This window comes from Cydia fagiglandana, chromosome 7 (genome assembly GCF_963556715.1).
Source record: "Cydia fagiglandana chromosome 7, ilCydFagi1.1, whole genome shotgun sequence".
NCBI classification, from domain to species: Eukaryota; Metazoa; Arthropoda; class Insecta; order Lepidoptera; family Tortricidae; genus Cydia; species Cydia fagiglandana.
The window spans coordinates 4,979,459-4,999,367 of record NC_085938.1 but is presented as its reverse complement, the minus strand read 5'-3'; the positions used below and the strand labels follow the sequence as shown (position 1 = coordinate 4,999,367).

The 19,909-nt window shown below is 37.7% G+C and overlaps 1 protein-coding gene and 1 long non-coding RNA gene across 3 annotated transcripts in view; one reads left to right on the top strand and one right to left on the bottom strand.

The window, feature by feature from the left end:
* Positions 1-19,909, top strand: part of LOC134665770 (NAD(P)H-hydrate epimerase) — a 460,493-nt gene that overhangs the window by 332,714 nt on the left and 107,870 nt on the right. The window lies entirely within an intron of this gene.
* LOC134666289 (uncharacterized) overlaps positions 1-19,909 on the bottom strand; it is a 93,371-nt gene that overhangs the window by 49,229 nt on the left and 24,233 nt on the right. For both annotated transcript variants that reach the window (XR_010098471.1, XR_010098470.1), the window contains exon 2: positions 15,207-15,288. This is a non-coding gene — a long non-coding RNA (uncharacterized LOC134666289). The remainder of the gene's footprint in view (positions 1-15,206; positions 15,289-19,909) is intronic.

Below are 19,909 nucleotides of genomic sequence, written 5' to 3'. Positions count from 1 at the left end.
TAACATAGTCGGGAAAAGACGGGTAGTCTTATTTCGCCGCGAGATACTGTCGCTCAAATCAGGTGCTCATAAATTTTCACGATTATCGGTTAAGAAATGCGACCTGTATTTAGATTAGAACATCCGGACATACGAAATCATTACAGCCTGAGCTGAAACGAAGGACTTCGCTGCGCTCGGTCAATATTGCCGTATCTTTGCGACATGTATTGCACTGAATCGCTTGGGTTACAAGAGAATTTACAATGAGCATAAGACTAAGTAAGAAGTAGCGAAAATATTATTGGAAGAAACTAAATAAAGTTACCTAGCGGAACAAAAACGCGTTAAACAATTACGGCACTGCAAAAACATGCGCTACATCATCACAATCACTTGACTGTAAGCTTTATTGCAACGAAATAAGATCTAACAATGATCATTGATATAGCTTATGGCGAACTTATTTAATTGCTTACTAACGCAAGTTAGTTTATATGATTCATAACGTTATTGTTCCACATTGTATTTGTATAATTTAAAAGTATGAATCACCAACATAGATTGTAATCACGAACTATTCGAGCAGTAAAATTGCTTTATAACACGACAATAATGAACGGTATTGATTCGGTGATAGTTATTGCGAAACAGGTTCAATGGATTGGAGACCCACAAAAGGGTAAAATGGGGCTTGGAAATTACTTCTTCATTTAACAAAATACTTGGGCAAATTAGTTCAAAAACTTCAAAATGTCTGGAAGAGCTACTGGTGCATGAAGGAGCTAATGAAGGGCCACCTGCCAATGTAACTAAAGCGTGCCTATATGCCTGTTTCCTAGGATAGCGATGCCGTCATATAGCGGCTGTCTCCATACAAAGACTAGGACATCAATATTTGTCAGAAGTCCAGCGGGGTCAGTTACAAGGACGGATCGGGATCGCATCCGAAACCGGGGGAAAGATTTGTTGGGGGTTGGGGAGAAGACATCCAGACTTACGCATGCATCCGGACAGATAGATCGCTATTTACCAAGTGAATGCCGCGAAATACGCACGAAAGTGGTAGGTCTGGGCTCAGACGGAGATGGCGGGACGACTTAGATTAGACACCTTCGTCAGTAACTGGGCGGAAAAAGCACAACAATGGGATAGACTAAGAAATAAAAAATAACGAAATATATTTTCTATTATACTGTTCTATTTCTATGCGTTATACACGAATTGATTAAATTTTATTTAAAGAAAAAAATGGCAAATGTTAGATCTTATTTTGCGGATCCATTTCAGTATCAGCCAACAAAAACTCTAGAAAGTCTAGAAAATGCTACGATGTTATTATAATAAGCGCGAACTATTTGCTTAATCCAAAGCTGAGTCATCAAACCTTTTTACGGTTGAACAATCAACGCCGATCGAAATTATAAATCGAGCATGAAACATAGTAATATAATGTTGATTGTTCTATTATATCATAGCTTTTCTGTTTCTACTTGTTTAGACAAATTAGACATCGACATTATTGTAATTTTTAGGTTTCCATACCCAAAGGGTAAAAACGGAATCCTTTTACTCCACTGTCCGTCTGTCTGTCACCGGGCAGTATGTCATGACTCGTGAACCGTGATAGCTAGACAGTTGAAATTTTCACAGATTGTGTATTTCTGTTGTCGCTATAACAACAAATACAAAAAACAAAATAAATATTTAAGTGGGGCCCCCTTACAACAACTTCCTTCGTTCTTTGCACTTCTATTAAATGCGATGCTGTTGCACTTTATCGTAAAACGTTAGTTTAACTCTTACTACTCTAGACTCTGGCCAAGAACACTTTGGCATTTATTTGACTTCTAAATCCACATTTAATGAAAGCCAGACTAAATTGCGTGCCTGGCCTATGATGACTGATGAAAACGAAGAAAAAAAGACAAGTGAACAAAGAAAAGTTTTTCCCACTAGGATACTATCGCTAGAGATTTTGGAGCGTCGCCAGTGGGTTCATTTGCCTTAGGTTCATTCACGTGTATTTTACCTAGTTGTCGTGTTACCGACCGACCGGCCCGCTAGTAACGAACCGATAAAGTGCAATTTGGTTGTCACATGTAGGTACTTATATGTATGTATCAATTTTATTATGTTTGTACAAAAAACTTTGTCGAGTATAACTTTTATCTTATTCACAACCTTACAATCCAGACAATAAAGGGCAATGTCAGTGTCACCCTATAGAATGTATTGCATAATTTGACTACAGAAATCAGTCATTCGCGAATCGCTATTGCGTCATTTACATTAAGCGCTAGGGAGAAAAGAAGGGTTGCAGCATTGCGACATACTTTCATCATCCATGGCAGCAAGCCAACAAGCGCTGTGTAGTGTAAACCTACTCTTTTTCTAATTGGATTTAATAGCAGCGTTCAACTATTATAATTTGTGGCTTCGGTAAACTCAGCCATTAGATATTTATCTATACTGGTTCAACCTGCACTACCGGCGCGGCCGGCGCGGGCGACTTCAAATGGATCATGCCTGCAATTTGTTCTGCGTTCAGTCCCCACAGGTTTACTGAGATACATTTGCATAATCCACAGCCTTCGGCCAGCTCTAGATTTAAATAAGAAGCCCAACAAAAAATAAGTGATAAATGAATTTCAGTACTTAGATGGTTTGATCACGTTTAATCATGCTGTACAATAATTCCGTGGAACGCGAGTGGGTCGAAGGAATTTAATATTAATTAAAAATATAAAAAAGGGATTACAGTCCGGCCACGCTAAGATTTTTTTCATTACAATCCAAATATGATTACAATCAAGATCGAAACTCTGAAATGAGTCATAGAACTTATAGACTGCATTTCTACTCATTTGTCTTATCCGTCCTTAAAAGTTATCACGGTTTTTACATCAAGCTTTCATTTTATTGGCATAGTCCCTGCAGTAAAAATTTGCAAGATACTTGGATATAAGAAATATACAATAACAAAGTGAAGTTCCGGTGCAGAAAGGACAGATAAACGAGCCGCCTTCCGCTCATTATTTGGATTTATGGTCACCCGGTGAAAATCACAACAGAATATTAATAGTATGCTAATGAATTACGTAATATCAACTAAAACATTGGCACGCTAAAGTATCCGTAATTAATAATTAATTTTCTATTCCTTTCACTAAATAATTGTTTCTGTATTATAACAAAAGGTTAGGTCAAAGTATTTTAACCCTAACCATTTGACATTTCTTTCTAGTCATTCGATTTCGAACCGTAATTCTTATAGTAGAGATGCGATTTTGTTTTAAAGATGATGACAAGTATATGTTGCCTTTACGGACTAAAGGGTTAAACCATACGACTAAAGCAGGTATGCTTGTATCAGAGAAAATCTTAACCCTTTGAACACCACGCCTATCGTGAACCTTGTTCCAATGCACGAAGGATGACATTGGGCTGTAGCTGCGCGGGTCAGTTCACGTCTTTGGTGGTTAATAATGTGCTGGAAGATAAATCTATCCGAAAATTATGCTGCTACTTTTGAATTTGACAAATGTGTGCCTATATTAAATAAAAGTTGTGAGACTTCTGCGCGACAATGCGTGTAAAATGGAATAAAAAAAAAACAATATAATTCTGTTTGAATCAATGTAAACCTTCCCAAAGTTTCTAAGAACTTTCCAACCTAGAGAAACTTTCTGCGACATGCACATCTCTAAATGAAACCGAATGGCTGCTATATGACTCAAGTAGGTACTAAATATGTTTAACCATTAAAACTACAATGACTATGACAGTGATAAACGACCGAGTTTTCACAAAATAACTTAGCTCTGACGTTAGTAAATGAACACGAACGTAATAAGTCAAGAGATAACTGGCCAGAAACTACCACTAACGCCTAATCTATGGAATCAGAGCAGCGTGCCGTGGAGTCACGACAACAACGCTAAAGCACAGCCATTTCGGTGTATGAATAGACAACACGGCATGTTGAAAAGCGGTTCCAGGGCGGCAAATAGGTATTTATTATACAGCTAGTCTACGCCAGAGTAGAAAAAGTAGTAGATCTCTAAACAAACGTCCAGTCCACCAGTCATAAAACTAATATCATCGATTAACGAGAGGTAATGGGTTCCTAAGGATGCCTCGTTCGTAAAGAGGCGAAACACGTGTCGAGTATTGTTCTTTTGGTGGTGGTTTGTTAGGTATATTTATTTTTGCGGTGGGAGGGTAGGAACATTATCTGCATGTAAAAATACGCAAGTAAGTATAAGGGTTAGCACTGATTGACTAGCACGTTATCTTTTCGCGGATTAGAAAATTAATATTTTCGTTCTTTTTAGGCAATGGGCTGTTATACTGACTCAGGGGTCGGGGATGCCGTGTGAATCACAGCTTTGAATATCCTCATGATGTTATCCGTTACATTTGAGATTCCCGTCAAGTTTTGCCGTCTAAATAAATAATGTATCTGCAATGCTACAAATCCAGTCATGGATTTGTTTTCCGTCATTCCAGACAGAGCTACATACCTACTCTACATATTGTAACTCATCGACAGCACGTATCTCGCGCCAACTCAAAATTAACTTGTTCGTAGCCAATACAAGTAATACAATATTCACTCTTGAAGGGTCTGATATTATGTACTACTTATTATTATTACCGCCTACTCTGTCCCTGCGGCCGTCAATAGCAATTGAAGTTCAGTCTGCGTCAATTAGATTGTTTACCAACTTAAACCGGTAGTAATTCCTCGTTAACTCCCCCTCGGCTATTTAAATCGGTTTTATTGGATCATTTGAATTCTTACCTATCGTGGGTACCGAATGCATTTCTCTCATGACCATATTATTCAACTCGATGTTGTCTTAATCGTCGTCGATATAGCGGACTAAGAACAGTAACATACAAAACTCTAAGTAATATTCAATAATGTGAAAAACTGTCTTGTTTAAGCGTATACAGTATCTTTAACTTTGATCCTACGAATCTCAAACGTCATGAACTAGAGATTTCCATGATTGGTAAGAAATTGTAAACAAATCCAATTTCCCACCTAAGCAACATTTTGGCTTACATCGGTCGTGCCTTTGGCAAGACAGCGAACTTGTTATTGAAACGTATCAAAATACGAATATCAAATCTTAACTCAGCAATTGCTTTACAATAGAATATCACATATCACCTACTTAACGTACTCGTAATACTCGTAACTCTCATGTTGGATAGGGGAAATCATAATACGTCAACAACATAATATGTAGTTAGTGTTAGCTACCTATACCGTGTTGCTCAAAAACTCTGCAGATGACATTCTGTACTTAGTTAAAAAAGTCGAGAAAACAATATTCAAGTCGTTTCTGCAGAGCGGTCGAAGTCTTCATGTTGGATAATTTTAATTATGGCAGCAGCGACAAGTATGACAATTCATTGCCATTCTCTGTAGGCCGATATTTAAAAGTGTACCCTTTTATATTGCTGCGTGTTATTATAATATTTTACCATCCACTGACTTATCGTGGTATGCTCTACATTTTAATTTGTCTATGCCTTTAAGCGCGGCACGATTACTTGTCTCGAAATTATATACTTAGTTGAACAAGATATGTCTAGGATTAGTACTAAGCCATTTCACTGCCATACTATTGTCTCCTGCAAAACAGGGTCGAGTCCTACGTAAAGTAGATCGACTATGGCAACCGCTGCCCGTGGCAACATAACCTGAGGGCAGTGGGAGGCACACCTGCCCCGACTGGTTTTGAGCGGGGACGTCGAAATCCTACGGAACATTCTATGTAAATTTAAGCCCCCGGCTTCATTACTATCGCGACCGACCGACACCCACACAGGATAATGCTGTGTTTACAAAAAATAGACTAGACGATGTTTTGTGTTTACAAATATACCGACTAAGATGAGCCTATTTCCGCAATTCCGTAGTAATTTGTACTATCTGATACACACAAAAGTATGTATCTTATAGGCCGTGTTTCAATAGTTAAAGGTCTAGCTCGTTAAAGCTAAGAGTTATGGTTACGGTTATGGGCGCAGATTTTCGCACTTAGCTCATAAATAGTAGGCCATTGTGTGAGTGTCATGTATTAAGTATGCCAGTCTGGTCTAGCCAGCCTAACTCCTTGAACTCTATCCAGACACGCAGAGTCATCAAAGACAATCCACATAAGCCAAACGAAGCTCATCATAGAAAAATGTTTAAATCAATATCAGTCATGCTGAATACTAAAACACATAAGCAGTACCTACATTCTACCCAGGTGACGAACTTATGGAATTCTACCACTTCGCATATTATGTTCATTCGTTCATTCTATAAGGATAAATGAAGGCGGTTAAAAAGACATTGTTGGACTCTCCTTTACTAACAGTGCCCTACATTTTCACTGAGTGCGTACGTTATTGTGCCAGGTCAGACAACTACTAAGGTAGGGAATGTTAGGGTGCATAATGAAAAGGGCAAGTAGTCGGTTACGCTCGTGACCATGGTGTATAATCAACTTCATTCAACCCTCGATTCACTGTGCCCAAGGACGGTATAAGTAGTTACGCGCTCTGGTAATTTTATTAACATGATTTTAATTTAAGGAAGGAATTTATTTTTCATTAGTTGATGTTGTTAGTTGTTTTTTTACTACTCGTATAACTATGTATCAATTATTTTGAAAAATAAAAAGGTGTTAAGGCGCGGTGTGTAGTAAAATGCGCTTTTTTGTAAACATATTTACAGACTTTTACAAGGATTTCATGCTTTATTTTCTAGTATGTATAACTTTAGTCCTTGAACTACGTTATTGCTTGTCAGAAACACAACGGCTCATTATTTTCTCGATAGAATCTTAAGTTGAAAACATGCTTAAAGCTGTCTTTTGATCCATATTTTAGAAGTACTACGACGAAAATGGATATGAAACTTACCTCATTCGATAGCTTTTAAGTAAATCTTCGTTATTGCTGGTCCTTTTATCGATACGTTAATCTTTTCATTCATAATTTTATGAATTCAACTTTTGCCTACTAAATTACACCCTACGCGGCAATACCTTGCGCCCATTCCCCGCGCCAGTACGCCCGTGGCCACTGCCAGCGTCGGACCTATGCTAGTTTAGTGGACGTTTCATAAAATGGGTAATCACTGTCTAAATATGCAAATAATGTTATACACACAATGTTTTTCAACATACTTACGAAGAAAAGCAAAATAATTCTTAATTACTGTGACATTTCAGACATTCGCCCATCACATTGTCATTTTATAACAAGTTGGGAAGCAAAGGCACACACCCATCTAACCAATCCGGAATTCAGTCACGATTGATAAATTGTGTAAACATATTTTATTAAAGGCTATTAAATTAATCAAATTTAATCATTTTTAAACATATGTGTACGGATTTCAAATACATATTATGTGGGAGTGTTTAGTGTATGGTTACCACCATCATTTTACCGCTTTTAGTTTCCGAGTTACCTACATGCGTTTTAAGGGAAGTGGTCGAAAAATGCCTAAAATGGTTTTCTGTTTAATATTGGGTAAGGTAGAAGTACTAGTGCTCGACGCTGCACTAGTATTCGACATGGGTATAGTGTGTAGCTTTCAAATAGAACTCGACGGCTAATCCTTTTGTTAAGTAAAACCGCTAATGCCAGGTGCTACAACCTTCTTCTTTCCCCTGCCCTTATCCCACCACCTGCATAAAAAATACGTACTTCAGTTACTGAATGCCGGCGAGTCGAACGCTACAGAACCAGTCTAAAATGTGTCATCGAGATGCGTAACAAAGGCGCGCTATCGGAGAGCGCACCTACACTGGTTTTTTTAGCGTTGGCTTAGCCCGCGCTCAGGTGCCAAATAAAATAATTAAGACCCTTTTTTGCAGGTAAGTAGCACGTGCGGTTTTACTTAACAATAGACAATAGGATTAGCCGTTGAGCTCTATTTGAAAGCTACACACTATACTTTATGTCAAAGTAATATAGGTTAAATTTGAACGGCGACGATCTTTCTGTATTGAAATTTAATTCTTGTCACTTTGACATAAAGTGCCCGTGTCGAATACTAGTGCAGCGTTGAGCACTGGTACTTCTACCTTATTTCCGCCAAGTCCGTACCGTGCTATATGGAAATTTATTCCAAAAAATGCTGTTTTTATATACCACACTGGTGGCAAGCAAGCATACGACCCGCATTCACCATAGCCTATGGACGCCTGCAGCTACGGGGATGTGACACATCATCCAAATGTTGATTGATTTTATATAAAATAAAAGTCCTAATATATAAAATAAGCTTTCATAAGTAATAGTTCCTGATTTTTAAAAAGCGCTATTCAATTAAAAGACATGTCAAGATCGCTTACCTTCTTTCAAGTACTTTCTAATGCTAAAAAAACGAACTACAGTATTCTTCCTTATTTTCAATACCTACTTGCCCGAAATTGACTTCTAGAATTAGACCAAGTCATAGTCATAGTCATAGTCATAGTCATTTATTTGATAAAACCGGTTTACATGTCAAAGATAATAATTATAATGATTCCCAACAGATTACAGTATTGTAAAATGATTGAGTTAACATTAGATCACAATATGATAAAAATAAAATATTAGTAAAAATGTACAATTATACAACTATAATTAGTCACTTCACGGATTCATCCGAATAAATTATAACACATACCCAATAATAGTACCTACTATTGAAGTCAGTACCGAAGTAATAAATAAATAATCACACTTAAAAAGGATGTTGGTATATGGACTAACTGTCTTTATACATTAAAAATTCATCATAGCTATAGAACGAGCGCTCAATAAGCCAGTGTTTTAGACGGCACTTAAACCTATGCAGACTTGTGGCCTCAGTAACAATGCTTGGTAACTTGTTGTAGACCGTGGGGCCCATAACGTGAGTTAACTTGGACGACTTCACAAGTTTGCGGCTAATACCTACAAGCTTGTTAGCGTTTCGCGTATTGTACTCGTGTACCATTGCGTTCGTTTTGTAGGATGTAAGGTGTTCACGCACATACACTGCAACCTGCATTATTACTACTGCGGGTAATGTGAGAATGCCCAGTTTTGTGAACAGTTGCTTTGCCGGAGTATCTAGCGGTACTCGTGAGATGGTTCGTATGGCGCGTTTCTGGAGGCGAAAAACTCTTTCCCACTCGGCACAGCGTCCCCAGAGTTCCGCCCCGTACTGTATTAGGGAGTGAACTGTAGCAAAATAACACGCGCGGGCCACCTCCGAAGTCACAGACCCGACTACTCTACTAAGGGCAAAGCACGCGCTTGCTACTCTGCTGCACAGTTTGTCTACATGCCGATCCCACTTCAAGCCCGAGTCTATCTCAAAACCCAGAAAAGCTGTAGCAGTGGTTTGTTCCAGCAGCGTTCCATCAATTTCAACAGCCAGCGGCGCTGCTTGGCGACCAGATAAATTAAATTGCATGAAGTGCGTTTTCTTAAGGTTGAGAGCTAAGCCATTGGTTCTGAACCAATAAGCAAGCTGCGCCGCTGCCTCGTTCAACGCCTTCTCAACGCCATCTCCATTCGGAGCAGTAACAATCGCAGCAACGTCATCAGCATACATTAGTACCTCACCGGCTTTTATGGCATCAGGCAGGTCGTTTAAAAGCAGTGAAAAGAGCAAATTTGAAACTGATGATCCCTGCGCCACGCCCATACGTCCTCCCTGTGGATCAGACCTCACTTTCCCACCATCACTAACCACAACTTGTGTCCTATTTTGAAGTAGGCTTGAGAAAAGGGACAATGATGTATCGAGGATGCCGTAATGGCGCAGCTTACCTATGAGCACTGCATGGTCGGCAACATCAAAAGCCTTTGAGAGGTCACAACACAAGACTGCGACCTCCTGCTGACTCTCTCTAGCTGCTACAATACGCCGTATCAGTTCACGGGATAGCGACGTGGTGGATCTGCCCTCACGGTACGCATACTGTCTGTCAGATAGACTATTTGTTGATTTTAGGAACTGTGAGAGACGGGCACTTAGGCCATGCTCAAAAAATTTTCGCCGGAATAATCGATACCGGTCTATAGCCATCCATGTCTCCTCTGCTACCCTTTCCTTTGAAGATAGGTGCAACCTTACTTATTTTAAGCGGGTCCGGGTACGTACCTTCTTTTATGCAGCGATTAAAAAGTTCAGCCATCGCAAAAGCTAATGGAATAGGCGCTAGCCTCACCAGTTTCATGCTCACTCCGTAAACGTCTTTAGAAGCCTTTGGTGGAATGCATGAAGCAATCAAGCGGTGTACCTCATCCGCTGTAAAAGGGCGGAGTGTAAACAAGCAGTCCGCGGCGGGCCGGGCGTCGCGCAGCTGGCGCAGGGCGCGGGCGACATCAGCGCGCGGCGCCCCGCACGCTTCCGCTGCACCTAGGAACCTAGAATTCATTGCATCTAATGCCTGTTTTTTACAGGTAAACTTTGACCCGTCATTTTTTTTTATAACGTCTGCCACATCTAGCACAGGGCTATTATGTTTTCCCCGTTCCTTATTTATAACATTCCACATAGCTTTAGATGTATTAGTACTGAATTGAATTAGATTGTTGTAGTGACTAGATTTATTACTCTTAATTAAATTATCATAATGGATTTTCATGTCATGTATAAATGTATTAATTGAATCATTATTTGGGTGCGTATTACCAAATTCTATAATGTCGAATAATAAAGACTTACATAATTTAACATCTGCGTTAATCCAGGACGAATTATGCCCATTACTAATCATTCTCATACGCAGTGGGAAGCAGATATAAAACTTATTGACTATAATATTAGTAATAGAAATCGCAAGTTCTTTAGCGTTCGTGTTTTTGGCAAGTATGTAGCTCCAATCAACACTATACAAAGCCGCAGTAAAATTAGCCTGATTAACTTCAGAGAAACACCTGGTATATATATGAGAGTTACTTGTGTGAGTTTCATTACGTAATCTTAACTCTCCCCTGATAGCCAGGTGGTCGCTTAGATTAGTGGTAACTGGCTTCACCGTAACTGAACCAATCGGTAAGTTTGAGTACAGGTGGTCTAAACAAGTCGCTGTTGTGGCGGTAATTCGCGTAGGGAAATCCACAAGATTTCCAAAACCATGAGATCGTAACATATCGGACCATTTTTTTATCTCAACACTAGACGTGCGCGCCCGTCGAATAAAATCGGGCGGCGGCGCGCCACGAAAAAATCCACGGCGGCGGCGTAACGCCGGCGGCGTGGAATTTTCAACTTTTCAATATACGTATAATGAGAAACCAAGATTAACTCTTCAATCAACACTGGAAAAATCTCAAAAAAACTGTGTTACATCGTTTTTTTGGTTTATTGTAGAAATATCATGAAAATAACATATGTCAGTATGTTGGACGTTACCAGGATAGGTGTAAATAATAAGTTTTTGGCAAAAAATTCATTTTTGGTACAAGCTTTTATCGCCGACTTTATTTTTTTTCCACAGGCAACTAAGACAGAGGAGACAATTCTAAAAACCCAATTAGGTTTCGTTGTTTTATCACCGAGTTCCTGTGGCCACCTCCGGTCTTCATCATCAGATCAGCTCGATGACACCATAATATTGCATTGTCACCCCACTTACGTATGTATGCAAAATTTCAGCTCAATCGGAAACCGGGAAGTGGATAAAATTTAACTTGCAAGATTTGATTACACACAGACAGACAGACAGACAACGGTCAGGTGAAAGTAAATAAAAGCTTGTAAAAAAAGATACGCCGCGTAATGAAAAGACGTCCAGTATTTTGGACGTTGCCGAGTATAGACTACCTACTTCATGTCCATTATGCATAAGGTTTTTTTTAGTCCAATTCATGTTTTTTAAAATAAATATAGAATAATTGCATTTTTAATTAGAAATACACTTACCGATAATGTCAACTTATGTAATGAATTGAAGTAAAACCTATTACATATTTTTATATTTTTGGAATAAATTTATAGCTCGTAGGTGGTAAAATTTTATCAGTCATTGACGTCATTTATTTAACATTAAATCAAACAGCGGGTTATCCTAGGAAGCAGTAACATCTAAGCAATGGTTTTTACAATAATGCATGCACTTTTATCAAATTTTTCCTAACAAATTTCGCAAATGAAATCGGGTCTGTCTCTTGATGAAAACAAATCCACACACAAACAGGAAACAAACACACACACACACACACACACACACACCACATCCACAGGGAAATATCCATAAAAACATTTTTTTATCTATTTGGTTCATTACATAATACGTCAAGTAATGACTTTTTAAAATGTTTTGAAACACCTAACATCCCTCTATTTAATTTATTTACCACAAAAACTACCAGAAAATTTAATAATTTTACTCTTCGCATACTGGGCAACGTCTAACATATTGGACTTAGCAAAAGTGCCGTGTTGTCGATTACAACGGGCAAAATAATGGACATTACACTTTTTACACTTGTTTTACCCATACACAAAAAACATTTTTATGTAAATCATATTGCCACGTAATAAACAGACCAGTTAGTAACCTATTACACGTTTTATTTTAACGCTGCTTAATACTGCCATATACAAAAAATAATGAAATATGGGTAAAATGTGAGTCTGTCGGATGCTTCCTTGCAAGTTCTGCGTTCTGTAGGACTTGCAAGGAAGCAAAAAGATTATGTTCACTACAGAATCTATTACACGTAGTTTTGACAAAAAGATTATGTTCACACTGGTTCCCAATATGTTTTTATACACTCATACTTAAAAATGACATATCATCCAAGTAGTATTAGTAGTAGTTTCCTGGTAGTGTAAGTACGCTACCAGAGGAAAGTAACGCTATGCTTTAATATTTGGTGCAGAAATTTTTCTTGGGATGTCCATTATAGTGGACGTTATCGATTTAAGGGTTAAAATAAATCAAGCAATGAATTTGAAAAATTCATTTTCTTTCATTCTTTATGTCCATTGATTTTAAATTTGTACTCTTGCGGGCTTTGTCTCGGCGCGAATTTTAAACTACCGGCGGCGGCGGCGGCGCGCTGACTCCTTATGGCGGCGGCGCGCCGCGGCGGCGCGCACGTCTACTCAACACTCCTTTCGCCCAAGCAATTCACGTTAAAATCCCCCAAGATCACACACTGTAGTTCTAATTCATTAATTTTACTGAGCACCCGTTCAAAAACATTAAGAAAGTCGTTTATACCAATCAAGTTGGTCCTATATATACATAAAACAGTTATACCGAAATCTAAGAGATCAATTGCTGATATTTCACAATATCTTTCTACAGATAGGTTCACCATGTCTAAGTTCTCTATGCATTTCATATAGTCACGCGCGTATATACACGAGCCGCCGTGCAATGTATTACTTCTACAATAACACGACGATTTTGATTGCACACGCAGTGCAAGTGTTAATCATAATTTCATAAAGGTTTGTCGTTCAAAATAACACTTGCACTGCGTGTGCAATCAAAATCGTTGCAGAATTTTCTTGGTCTAACTCTATTATATTTTTAAAGTAAGTAAGTACTAATTTCTGCCTCATAATAATTGGGTATAATTTGATTAGTTTCTTAGTTTGTCGGGGTATACTCTCATATTGTATATAATTTCATTAAGTACTCATTAAAATACGAATGCTAATAAACCTTATTCGATATTAATTGCCGGAAAAAATCCCGGAACTGACAAATCAGAATATTCAGAATACCGATGGTGCCAGAATAAGGACGTAGACGTGCTGCGCGGGAATGGTGCGGCGGGGCGCGCGGGGCGCCCGCCCGCCTGTTCTACCACTCGTCTGCTTCACCCCCTCGGAAACGTAAAACTCCAGTATAAGAGCGCCTTAAAAACTTATAAGATTAAAATTCGCTTAGCTTTCTTTACATCGTTTTTTTAAGAATATTGGGACAAGAAAAAGGAAATAATGTAGGTATGTCATTAAAATACAGAAAATTGATTGCATGGTCACTTTACGCATGAATTCTGACCGGATAATGTAGTTATTATGAGGAATAAATTGCACATTAAAACGCTTCTATGACATAACATTATATTATATCTCGAATTAGCTCAGAAGTTCCATGATGTTTTCCATAAACGTCTGTCAAATCCATCAGGGCGTTGATAATCCTTTGTCCACATCCGTCATTTTGAAATTTGTATTTGTTAAAACAAAATTAACCTTAAATCTACGACTTGGTTATACGATCTGTACACAAAAAACCATATCAGTAACCATACATTGCGCCTTTAAACATAAACCACAACAATAACGAGACGAGAAGCTGTTTGAAAACTTGTAATTAGGTACTTCTCCTGCTCAAGACAACGGAATCGTTATTAACCTGTTGCACGAAAAGCAATCAAAACTAATAACGACGGGAAACACAAATTTCAAGTGTGGGGAACATCTAGGCAATAATAGAAACTTGACAAGCTCACGTCATGCACGGAGCTTTGACCGGCCGGCCGCGTGCGTCAGCAATTTTCGGTTTGCACGGAAATAAACTGCCTAGGAAACTTTGGCACCGTATACCGCAGCGGGAGACACGCGCCTAAATCTAAAACACGTTGGATTTTGGAGAAATTTTGAAACAACATGCGCGCGTGATCATTCAGATAAGGGAAAGAAGACTGATGGAGTGTCGTTACTCAAAGGAATATGTAGCTTGTAAAATTAAGATAGCCAACAGTTACTAACGTAATCGTTAGCGCAAGGTTAAAAAAGAAATATAAAACCCTTAGGCGTGTCAGCTTCGTGGACAAGTAACCAATGATAATAAGCACGCGCCAATAGGTGATACCTATACCTATAACTCTTTTGTTATTTGAAGATAAGATTAGTAATTCTAAAATAAATTCATACTGTTCAAAACAACACTAATTGGATTTTATTGAAGCCGATTAGTCTGGTTGGTCGAAGAAATCGTAAAATACCTACTGACAACTTGGTCTATAACATACCTACATCATTATCATTACCTGACTTCCAAATGAGGAGATAACTGTCATTATTCAAATTGTAAAACATCATTATGTAGTATATTCTAATATTCACTAATTTCACTAGGTATAGTGGAATGAAATGACTCCTTAAATCAACCCACTCAAGTTAGTCAATAGTGAATGTTAACATTTACATGTTATATGGCTAAACTAATACTTTAAGAATTTGCATAAAATGTACTTACCTCACAAAATGGACGTGCAGCAGACACGAGGTTACACGATGAAGATATTGAATGGAAATCGAGCAGGGGCCACGTTGATTATCTGAAACAAAGGAAGCTCCAATAGTAGGTTAACTTAATCTTGTTCGTTGGAAACATTGTAAAATAAGATTGAAAACAATGAGTGTTACATGTATTTATACCTATAACCTATCTGATAATATTTGGCGATATACAATACAAGCATCCTATCTCGTACAGTTCAGTCTTTACCAATATCTGACAATCAATAAAATATTACTTTACATTGATGCTTATAAATGCACATTCGTAGTTCCTTGGCTTGGTAACGTTATAATTTTCCTATACATACCTATCATTTAAATGTTACCTAAAAATGTAATTGCAGTCGCCGGTAACGAAACAAAAGCTGTCCACTGATTTTATTTTACAGCTTAAATTAAATGTCGTATAGAATTTAATTGTAAACCATTGTATAGGTAAGTAAAGCCTGACCAGTAAATCCAGTAATACATGATTATTGTCAAGAGGATGCTGTCATTCTTATTCATATGGTGACAGTTCAGTATAATACGAAATTAGTTCCAATGGAATACCGCAACATGGCGCGTGATCATTTATTACTACTTAGTCAGGCTTTAGTTTAGGAACCTTATTAAAGTCAAGCCACTATGACTGTGATAGTGTTGTAATTAATTTTCAGAATATTAAGTCTCGCTGCACGAGCTTCAGCCATGCTGCGATTCGAGCTTTATCATTACAGTCCCGCATACAGAAATGGATTTGACGCAATTTGAAAGCGAATTTGGCACTGATCCAAGCCACCGGAAACGATGTGTTTATCAGTGATTATCATACACAAAGTATATGAAAAATCAAGTCAGAGTCTATTATTAATAATTAAATATTTAACGAATAGGAGGCTGGACTCTTAAATAAATTTAAAATTTGCTAGCCACAAAACCCACATGCCCGAAATGTATAATTGCATAATATAATAAACTGCCTCTTATCTAATAAATAAAACATGGAAGGTCCATAGTGGCGCGATTATTATCTCCCAATATAGGTATTAATGATGCTCGCTGGCCGGCGCGGCGCGCGGCGCTATCAGCACGTAAGCACTGAACCTTGTTTTCAATTATTTGTTATCAGTGCGCGATATATTTTTAGTTCACGAGGCGTATCCACGATGTAAAACAGGGCAGCTGGACTGTAAACATTGCAAAAATTGAAAGGGGTAGACTGCGAGCGACCACGTTGTTCACGTAGATAAAAATCGAAATAGATTTGGCTAGGCGCCGCGAGCGAATACGCAGCGAGCTGAACAATGCTGGAAAGTAGGTCGACAATCTGTTTAGTTTACAGTCAGTCAAAAATGCGAATAATCCGCTACAAATGTCGCCGCTGACTTTAACAACCCTCAATTATTTGAGATACTGAAATGTGATTCCGTCTCGTGAATTTGCTTAACGCTGCTAAAGAATTCTTAAGCGCTTATCGGAAGGTTTATGAAAACAAACTATTCAACTAAGCTCGTATTTCAGGTTTGTTTTATTTTGCATGGGGTTTAGCTTTATTTTTTAATGGTATCCGTCCGTATACATGCTTGCGGAAATTAATTAAAAAATTAGTTAGTAGTACTAGCACTAGACTGACAACATAGTTGACATATTTATAACCTCCGCATTAGTAGGTTTATCGTTTAGCACAGTAATAATTTGTCCTGAAGACTAAATATTGTGGGAATTATGATTATATGATAACACGACTGTCAGGCCAATTCGCACGTACACTGGCATTAGAACGATATGTATTTGAATCATGTTATTTAGTTATCGTGCGTCTTGCCAGCGCCATGATACATGTACGGACAAGTACGAGAGAAATGCACGATAATGCCGGTAATTGAATGACATCAGTAAGATTTAGATGTCATTCTTATAATAGTGCACGTTCGAATTGACTATGAAGGTTTACTCTACTTTCTCATAATTCGTAATTCAATGGAGTTGACACAATTTATTTTTTACAAGCGATCGCGGAACTTATCTCTGTATACAGTCAGAAAACGGTTGCCCTTGTGGGACAATTTCATTTCCTTGTTTACAGTAAGCGTTTCGTGCAACAGTTTAACGGAAGAAATGTGTTAATTAACGCTTTCAGTAGTTTATTACTAGTATTAGTTTCATTAGCGCAGGGTAAAATGTTAGAAGAGACATTTATTATATGATTATTTTATTTTCCGCACTGTACTACAACGACAACATCGAGAGGTCATGGACAGAGCCAATATATGTTTTTAAATATGTCACCTACAGAAATATGTTGTTTTATCTTCAATGTACAAGATATTTTTTTTCCTTGCATTTTATTCTTAATTCGCAAATTGTCTCGTCTCTCAATCGGGAAGTTGGAGAATTTTCAACATATTTCGTATACATATATCTCTTTTTCAAAATGTTATTAAACGATACCGAAGGTGCAGAGTAAAATCTATGTAAGTTGACGACTAAACCGTGCAAGTTAACAGCAGTTGATAGGTTCAACCTAAACCCGTAACACGCTATCAGGTTGATAGCGTGTTATGGGTTTGAGCATCTATTATCAAATAGTATAAACGTGATGCCTAAAATATATTTCTAAAAGACATTTGACGTCAGGACCTAAAAAGGATGTGCCCGATAGTCGAATTGCCATCCGTTAATACAGTAAGTGGGTGTCTATTTCGTTTTAAGTGAGTCAAATGCTGCTTGCGAAGTTCACGTGATCACCCAGCAGACCACCGCGGCGTTTACAATTGTAGTTTCAATGTCAGCATTGTAAGTTTCTTACTACGCTAAATCAGTTTTAACAACTACTAATACCACCTATCGAATTTTGAAAGCGAATAGGGTTCCTCCTATACTTCGTTTTTTTTAGCATTAGAAAGAACTTGAAAGAAGGTAAGCGATCTTGGCATGTCTTTTAATTGAAAAACGCTTTTTAAAAATCAATAACTATTACTTATGAAAGCAGAAGAATATAAATGATCGTATTAGATTCATAATTGTTACATATTTGCAGTAACTTATTTTTAAAATGTGTTTTTCAATTAAAAGACACATCAAGATTGTTTACCTAATTTCTAATGCTAAAAAAAACGAAGTATAGTTGTATTATATTTATATATGATATGACCGTATTATAAGTAAACAAACATTTCAAATAGCTCGTAAACATAAGTCATCAAGAACAATCATCACAGCATGATCATAAATCAAGGCTAATTACTAGAAGTCGTAGCTCTGACTCCGCATATGGTTATTGGTATATTTATCTACAGCCACTTGATCTGCTTCAATTTATTTTCGCATATGACCTCGAAGACAGCAATATTCGCGACAACGTTAACGATTGCTATATCGACTTGACCTTCTGTTAATCCAGACGGTATAATGGGACGTTAAAAATAAATTTAGCAAATATCAAGAACTGTGAACAGGAAACTTCACAAATGTAGTGAGAAAGTGCCGCTTCCTCGTTCCACGCGATTCCCATATTCTCAATTCTAGAAAAGAGAAGATATTTTAGTATACTTTAAAGAGCGAAATCACGCATGTGTTAGATGTGAATTATCACGAGGCGTGCCGGAATCTTTGGCTAGACGGCCGAATTAATTTAACTATTTTAATTCTCAAACACCAATTCAGTTTATTTTTATTTTATACGTAAACTACGCTCTACATTATACTATGGACCGGTTTAAGTGCGTAATATGAGGTGATGCTGATGTTTCATTGTTTGGTTCAATTTTTCCGTCTATTACGAGTGTAAATTTAACACGAACGACCACCACGAGCGTGGAATTTTAACACGCAATTAAGCTAGTAGAAAATCTATCATATCAAACATATTAGATATAAACCGTAGATTCTTTGGTGTTAATTTCGAGCAGATAAAACTGATATTTATTCCATGATAAGTCCCTAAAATTATGACGTTGATTCTCAAATTCATGCACTAACTAATCGCAATTGGTCAAATCGAGCCTTTGCCAATATCAATTTCAAACCTGCCCAATCCAAAGCTGATCTGGTTCCTACGTTTTGTAACTAGGGCAGTATGCTATGAGACTTAAATTCGTGTTGGAGTAAACGTGCCAATAAACACGGGCGGACGGGTGGACGGCCATCGACTGTTATTCGGTCAAGGATCACAGTGGATTTAGAGGGAATTAACGACGTCCTCTAACGATGGTTTAAAAGAGGGTATGTAGATGGATTATTTATTAGTGTCGAATGAGGACACTGGGTTATGGAGGATCGGGATAAAATTTAAAAAATAATAATTTTGTGACCCATCTATATCTGGGATATTCTTTATAGACTAACCATTAACTAGCTTAGATGGTTGGCAGGCTAGTTAGAGTATTTAAAGCTTGCAATCATATTTAAGGCGGTAAAAATGCCCCATACACTCTAATAGCTCGACACATAAGATAATTATGTAATATCATAATTATATAAACAGCATTCGACATACACAAATTGTCTATAATGTGAGTTAATACACAAATTGCTTCAGATTTTGCCATTTTGACATCACTCGCAACTGTGTTCAAAAGATCGGGAAAACAACAAATAAAGGAGAACCAATTTTCCCAAAAATATGAAGCTTTACAGTCCGCAAAATGTCTCAAAGCTAATAAGGCACTTAGATGA